The sequence below is a fragment of the Amblyomma americanum genome, chromosome 4 (genome assembly GCF_052857255.1).
Source record: "Amblyomma americanum isolate KBUSLIRL-KWMA chromosome 4, ASM5285725v1, whole genome shotgun sequence".
Classification (NCBI taxonomy): domain Eukaryota; kingdom Metazoa; phylum Arthropoda; class Arachnida; order Ixodida; family Ixodidae; genus Amblyomma; species Amblyomma americanum.
The window spans coordinates 119,430,603-119,438,629 of record NC_135500.1 but is presented as its reverse complement, the minus strand read 5'-3'; positions in this window follow the sequence as shown (position 1 = coordinate 119,438,629).

The window sequence follows — 8,027 nt, the reverse complement described above, 5'->3', positions numbered from 1 at the left end:
ACGATGAAACTGCACACAGAGCTTGCGTAATATGGTAAATTTTGTATCGTAGCAAGTCTGACAACGGTACTTACTTAGCTGAGCCGTGCATGATGCGAAACGTAATCGTATGCGTTGAAATCGGTGAACCAAAACCCGCAGACGACGTTTTTTTTGCTGTATTGCGGCAGTGGCGCCATCTGTTTTCGGCAGTCAAAAGCGTCACAAGTCCGCCGAGGCGAGCGTTGCAAGAAGCGCGGGCCCTTTGAATATGCCGTTCCGGCTGTTTCGTCTGGTTTAACTGAAGCGCTTAAAACATTTTTGGCTAATTGAGCGGAAAAAATTATCAGAACAACTGATTTAACGAGGCCTTACCTTTCAAAGAATATTGTTTGTAACGCTCGTCTCAGAGGCCTTGCCGCTTTACACTGCCAAAAACAGATGGCGCCACTGCCGCCATACAGCGAAAAAACGTCGTCTGGGGATTTTGTTTCGCCGATCTCTAAGTAGACGATTACGTTTTCGCATCATGCATGGCTCAACTGAGTAAGTACCGTTGTCAAACTTGCTACGATACAAAAGCTACCATACTACGCAAACTCTGTGTGCAGTTTCACCGCAAATGAGCCAGCGGTTGAGGCGGGGAAATTTTTGAGTCTTCACGATAAAAACGCACAATACTGTATGAGACAGATACTGTGCTATTTCCTTTCCCCCAAAACCAATTATTATTATTATATCAGTTTGACTTCCCACGGAAAATAACATGTCCGAAAAAAAATTGTTTGCTGTCACACTGCTACAACTAATTAACGCTCAAAAATTCGCGTTAGACACTCGTTACCGTACTGTTACCGTACTAGTCCTCCCAAGCAGCTTTTCTACCCACTTCTAGGATTTAGAGCCAACTCTATCTAACGCCCCATCCGGTCAAGCAAACGCCCATACATTTCCCGCGATTTCGCGTGTGAGCAGTTCGCTTGAAAGGCTCGTAAGGTGAAGTTTCAGTTTTACGTCACAAGTGGCGCAAGTAACCGCTTGCTTCAAGCATTCTCAATGCCGAAGACGTCTAGGCGCCGAAATGTAAACAAGTGTGGAAGCGGCCTGCTGGCACGTTGCGTTGCGGCATGTTTCTGTCGTTCTCAACGGAAAGAAACGTTTGAACAGCCCTAAGTTTGCTCAGCTTTGAGCACATGGTCTGCGCACTTCGATTACTTGCAGTAAGCTGTGATCACTTTCGATCCGAGATGCCGCTCAGGAGAAAAGTGTAAGTGCGCTTTCTTTTATTTCGTTTCAAATTAAACATTGATCCGCTGTCTGAGCGACTGACTGACTGATGCCATCCGTTACAGAGAAAACCTGTCCGGCGTGCGCTGTCAGAAGTGTCTGGAACTTGGCCATTGGACTTACCAGTGCACAGGGAAACGCAAATACGTGCACAGAGATTCAAGAACAACAATTCTCAAAAACAACGTGAAGAAACAAATGTTGTCAAGCGCAATCCAACTGTACGTATTAATTGTTAGCTAGTCCAATGCGCTTCTTCCTGCTGTGTGTAACTGGTACAGCATCCGTCGACTTTGTGCTAATCATTGCCCCGGTAAAAGTTTCATATGAGACGAACTGCGATAACAACCTTGTCATATCTAAAAGTTTTATCGCATTGCTGCTGAACGATTCGAAAAAGTCTGCAGGCCCTGGCATATAATACCTAATGACGTTTTAAAACGGTACTGCGAATGGGTGTCACAATTCCTGGTTAATTTTTTTTCTCTTTCATTGCTTGAAAGTGCCGTACTGAGTGCCGGAGTGTTGGCAAGAGTTGTGCAGATTTTAAAAAATATGAAGGCAGGCTGAGCATTGAAAATGACCGACTATTTGCAATAATTTTTGTGGTCTGAAAAATGATGGAGCATATTAGCTGTAAATACTAAGTGCAATACCTTCAAAATGATTTCTTTACAAGCAACACAGTTTTCACAGTCGCCTCTCTACAGTCACAATTAGAGAGCATTCACAACTTTTGCCACAGCCATTAGCTCTAAGGAGCAAATTGATCTGATTGCATTAGAGTTGTCAAAGGCTTTTGACAAAGTGTGTCGCGTGAAACTTGATGAAAAAATCTACACGTTCAGTGTTGATCCGATGTTTAGCAGCTGGGTGCAGGCCTACTTGCATAATAGGAGCAGTTCGTTGAGATTTATGGTGAACGTTCATTAACCTTAGATGTCATCTGGTGTTCCACAGGGGTCCATTTTAGGTTCCATTTTATTCTTGTTTACATAAACAGTATTTCAAAGTATATACATCTGCCTGTTGAGGTGTGATTATTTGCAGATAATTGTTATTTTGTTGCATGAGCAATGTTCATAACCAGGTTCGTCTAAACGAGTCTGAAAAGGGTACATAGTTGGTGTGTTAAGTGGGATTTAGACATTAAAGGGACTCCGAAATGATTTCAATGGGCATATTCTAGTGCAACAGATCTGTAGAGGTGGTCTTTGTGTGCATTCGAGCAAAATTTTACAGCTCTGTGTGGACCCTTTAACTTAGAAATAATTTTTTAAAATCGCTGCTTGCAGTAGCTCGCAACCAATTAGGGCGACACCTCACTGACTGTGCTTCCCCTACTCCGATGACATGAGTGGGCGGACTGGGCAAGCGAAGCACTGATCGGTTGCAAGCTACTGCAGGCAGTAATCTAAAAAAAAAAATCACTTCTAAATTTTAGTGTATACACACTCGCACCCAGTCTGCCCATTGACGTCATTGGGGTAAAGGACGGGCGGTCAGTGAGGTGTCGCTCTTATTGCTTACGAGCTACTGCAAGCAGCGTTTTTTTTTAAATTGTTTCTAAGTTATACGGTCCATGCAGAGCTTTCAAATTTGACTCAAATACCCTCAAAGACCATCTCTACAGATCTGTTGCACGAGAATATGCCCATCGAAATCATTTTAGGTGCCTTTAATCTTGAGGAGACATTTTACATTACTGCTTCAAATGATAAAAACCTGTAGTTTTCCAATGTGCACTGAGCAACTCTAAAATCAAACACGTCGCTGAAGTGTAGCATCATGGTGTCAGCTACTACCAACTTAAATTACAGTGAACATATCAGCTGTGTTGACGGTAAAGCCCAACGTGAGTTTGGCTTTCTAATGGAAACTAACTGTAGGAAGTTACCCAGACGTTAGGCTGAAAGCTTATTAAACTTTTATAGGACTTAACTTTGGGATACTGCATGTATATTCTTGCATCCTCATCAACAGTATCTTATAGGTAAACTTGAATGAGTTCAGATGCTTGCAGTTAGATTTAGTTTTTACGCTTATCAATGACACCAATCCATAACAGCCCTTCTTGCTATGGCACAACTTTCAGAACTTATTGCGAGAAAAATAGCTCAATTGAAGCTTCTTTATAAACTGTATAACAATATATTAAATTTGGATCCTGTCTTGGTTCTGCAACTGCCTGGAACACTATCACCTCGTATTAATATTGTGGCCTGCACACCAAGAGTTGAGTTCTTTCGAAATGAGCCAGAGCCAAATCCATATAAGCAGGAACTGAGAAAAATGTGAAAGTTTCTTATCAGCATAAACTGTAGTGCTGTCCAAGGTGTTTTACATGCAAAATAGGGTAACTCTACACCACCATGTACTGAAAAATTATGCAAATAATTTGGTCGATATAGACTTTGGATTAATTGGTTGGGTTTTTTTTTAAAATGGGTTTTTTGAGGAAAGGAAATGGGGCAATATCTGTGTTGCATCTCAGTGGACACCAAAAGGAGGGAGTGAAAGAAAATAGGAAGGAAGAGGTGCCATAGTGGAGGGCATTTTGACCACCTGGGGGTCTTTAACCTGCACTGACATCCCATAGCACATAGGCACGTTTTGTGTTTTGCCTCCATCGAAACGCAGTCCTCGCGGCCAGGCTCCAGCCCGGGTACTCTGGCTTTGTAGCAGAGTGCCTTAACCACTGAGGCAACATGGCGGGTAGCATTTTTCAATTTGATGCTCTAGATTTCACCCAGTTTTAAGAGCGTTAGCTCATTACTACTTATGTCTGTCAAAGACGCGTCTATGTGCAATGAAGGTCAAATTGACCAAAACAGTAACCACGTGACCACACTATATCACATAGCAACAGTGGGCGTGTAGAGCCTCATTTGATACCTATACTTTCGATCCATTATATATGTGCCAGTATAGTGGCCATCGAAGTGCCCCCTCCCCTCCCGGGAACACCATTTGCATAAAATTTGGGGGCCACCTGCTCGGCATGTTCCTGACGATAAAATTACTAATTGAGATGAAGCCGAAAATATGTGTGGAATTTGCAATGACAGCCTTTCCACCCCGAAACCGTGCATTCCAAGGACCTTCAGAGGGCCAATCACAGCGGGTTCTGGGTGGTGTCATACGATTCGTCAGGTCATTCGTTTATAAAATTTATTAACTGATATAATGAGGAAATATACCGGATATAGCGAAGGTGACTGTAAATCGCAATATTAGTGCAAAATCATGAGGTAGATGGCACTGCTTGTGCCTTAGAAGGGATATTTCCAGAAAGGAAGCATCCGCGGATGTTTGGATTTGGTCTTCTCCAGGTTTGCTGAGCGCACCGATGTAAGCACTTGAAGCTCCCATCGCTAACGCTCTTAAGTCGAACACTGAGGCAGCGTTGCCGGAGAATTTTTTTTCCAAACCTTTATTTTTGCAATATTAATTTGAGCTCTCTTTATGAAAATAATGTTTAGAAGTTATTATGCTGTGAATTGAGCAGAAAAACAGTTAGAACATTCATTGCTTGCAATCAGGGGCACTGCAGCGCCTCACCAACACAAGCGCTGACGTGACAACGTTCTTTTGTTGTGTCCCATTTGGCAGCGGAAAAGTAAACTGGCTCGAATGTGTGGGATTTATAATCTATTCTCCTTCATTGTAGCATCCTAAATTCATGATTAGTAACGAAATGGTAGATGTAGACAGGACACAGCATGTCAGCATGTAACTACCCAGTTTATTTATTTATTTATTATACTGTAAGCCCTTTTGCATACCTGCCAACTCTTCCTATTTTTCAATAAAATGTACAAATTTTGACCCGTATTACGATTTTGCGAATCTTGCCTGAAATATTACGGTCTAAAATTTAATTGCGATAAACGTTTAAAATTCTGTAAAAAAAAACAAAAAAAACACTGTTCCGGTGGTAACCCTCAGCCGTCACGAGAGATGGATATGTATACCATCTGTGAAATAAGCAGCACCTGGAATGCTGTTGAGTAAAACTTCGTCAATTCAAATTAAATAACCATTTATTCCTATTCCTCAGCCTTGGTTAATTCAGATAATCTGCGCTGAGGTCACAGTCCTGCCGAACATCCCTGTGAGACTGTGGCGACGGGGGCTCGTTTATTCGGACACCCAGGGGCTGGCATCGGTCAATTCTGACGGGCTCCCAAAAAGTGGTGCCCTGTCGGGCTATGATGACATGCACGACCAACCGATCGCCCAGACATTCGTCCGCAGGCCTGAACTTCATGTTACATTTCTTATCGGCGCCCCTCTGACATGCGCGCGACTGCAGGTGTTTTCAGGATCGGCAGGCCTCCGCCGGTAGGCCGATAGAGAGTCTGGCCACGTAGTTTCGTTTCTGGAGCTTCACCTCTAGCCCGAAGCGTCGGCGGCTATCGGCCCCGCTTATCAGTCAGCCGAGCTGTGCGCCGTTTAGAACGACGATTGCATTGTCGTGGACATTTTTGTATGCTTGTTCTTTTTTTTTACGAAAGCATCTTAATGGCCGCTGCGGCAAGACTGTGAAACAACTGCGAGCGGCCCTCAATTCAGTCCGCGTGATACTTGCGGTCTTCCAGCGTGCTGAAATGCCGCGCTCGTCACGTGCTGTTCGCCGTTTGTGCGTTTCATCACGTGCGACGCCACGTGTGAAGAAGCTTCAGCGCTATCGCGTCGTGAACTGGCGATGAAACGCGACGTTTAAGAAAAAAATTGTGTGCTGGCTTGGCTACACCCCCCTCCCTGGTCACCAGGATTTTACGAATTTGAAAGCCCCGAGGTTGGCAGGTATGCCTTTTGGGATAGTACAGCATCACTCAAACGGAATATAATAGACACCCTGCGGCCAGTGTTGTTGCCATAAGGAGGTACAGGTTCTCGACAAAAACTCAAGTCCTGTCGTTTCTTTTTCGAGTCTTCCTTTTAGGCAGTTGTAATGAATTTAGGAAGCCATTACTGACTACTGCAACTAAACACTTTAAAAGTTGTATGTAGCAGGGGAATATCCCTCCTTCCTTACTTATGAAAAGCATGCTCAAAAAAATTGAAATACATTGTTCAAATACATTAATCCGCCCTGGTTCAGATCTTCCACCGATCTCTTCATATCCTATTGCAGTCAATCGTAAAGTAGCACAGGAAAAAGAATAAATGAAATCACGCTCGAAACAGTCCAGGCTGTGAGGCTGAAGCTGACAAAGAAGGCTGTGACATGCGAATTTGGCTTTTTTATTTTTTTAATACGATTTGTGCGGAGGTTCTCTAGGTGTTGTGCGTTCCCTTTAATTACTATAGTTTTAGCAAAGGAAGGATGTATGGATTTGCTTGCAATAACAGTATGATTTGTCTTTTTTCAGTTTCTGGATTTGGCTCATTTCGAAAAAAAACTCCTCAGTTGTTTTTAAGCAGTGTTTCCTTCCAAAAATGACAGTAGATTGGAATAACCTTCATCTACAATGAATTATCGACACTAATTCTGCTGAAATTTTGTGAAGGATTTGGAAATCCTTCACTACGGCGTCCCTCATAGCCCGAGTCGCTTTTGGACGTTAAACCCCCATAAGCCACAATATCCCAGAAGGGTTTACAGTATGATTGAGTAAGCTGGGTAGTCACATGCTAACAAAGTTTGAGGATTTAAACTTGGAAACGGCTAGCCAATGCTGCATTTAATTGTGTGGAACAGTGATTGCGCATTCAGATTCCGAGGCCAAAAAACCACTACTGCCGTTTTCGAAAGGTGTGCACAACAGTATCTGTCCCACACGCGTGGGACAAGACTGTTACATTAGTTGTTTAGAGACAAGTATTATGCTTGTTGGTAGCTTCTACATAACAAACGAGGAGAACATTGGTTTTCTCAGGTGTTCTACAAGCACATAAGAGCATGTCATTATACGGGATGCACATTGCACCCATTTTTCACTTGTGTGGAAAGCATGCCCCCCTCCCAGATTCCGATTATTTTTAGTTTGGGCTTGTGTGTATAGTACTTCCCTTGCTAGTCAGTTTGCTGTGAGCCAGCAACGGTCTCAATTCCTAGCTACATTGATGTCTGTGCAGTCTTCCTATATAGCCACTTTATGCGCTGCTTGCACAATAGTACACACATTCATAAAAGTCAGATTCCTGCATATAATTCGCAAAGTGCATGATTGTGAGAACTAAAACTGCCGAAACATCCAAATGGCGCGAATGACTATTTCAAGCCGGGCATGCAAAATGAAGGCAAGAAATGCTCTCCCCTTCCAAGATGGACGCCTACGCATTTTGCAGTAGCAGCCTAGCAAGATACAACTCAAATCTGCAGCGAAGCTCAACCTACACTCTGGACAGCCGAGCAGGATTCCTTCACGAGAAAACAGACTGTTGTTAGAGCTTTTCCTCTTACCTTAACATGACGCTAATCACGCTAAGCTCAGTAATTTTGATGCTTCTGGCTTGTTTGATACGAGCATAAAAGCAAATTTTGTACAGTTGCTGTTGGTCAGCGGATTAATGCAGGACGCCTCGGACTGTGCCCACGGTTACTGCAAGTTGTATTATAGTGTAGTACAGCTCCAATCAGTGAAATTTTCGTTTCACAAGAACGAGTGGTTTGAAATGCTTACAATGTGCCATTTGTTTACAGGAGTTTTGTCGGTAGTCACTCTAGGCATTACAATAGACACCTCGACTTGCAGTGTCACGTCAAAAAATGGAGTCCAAATTTTTTGTGTAATCTTCGCGTGCTCCTGAGT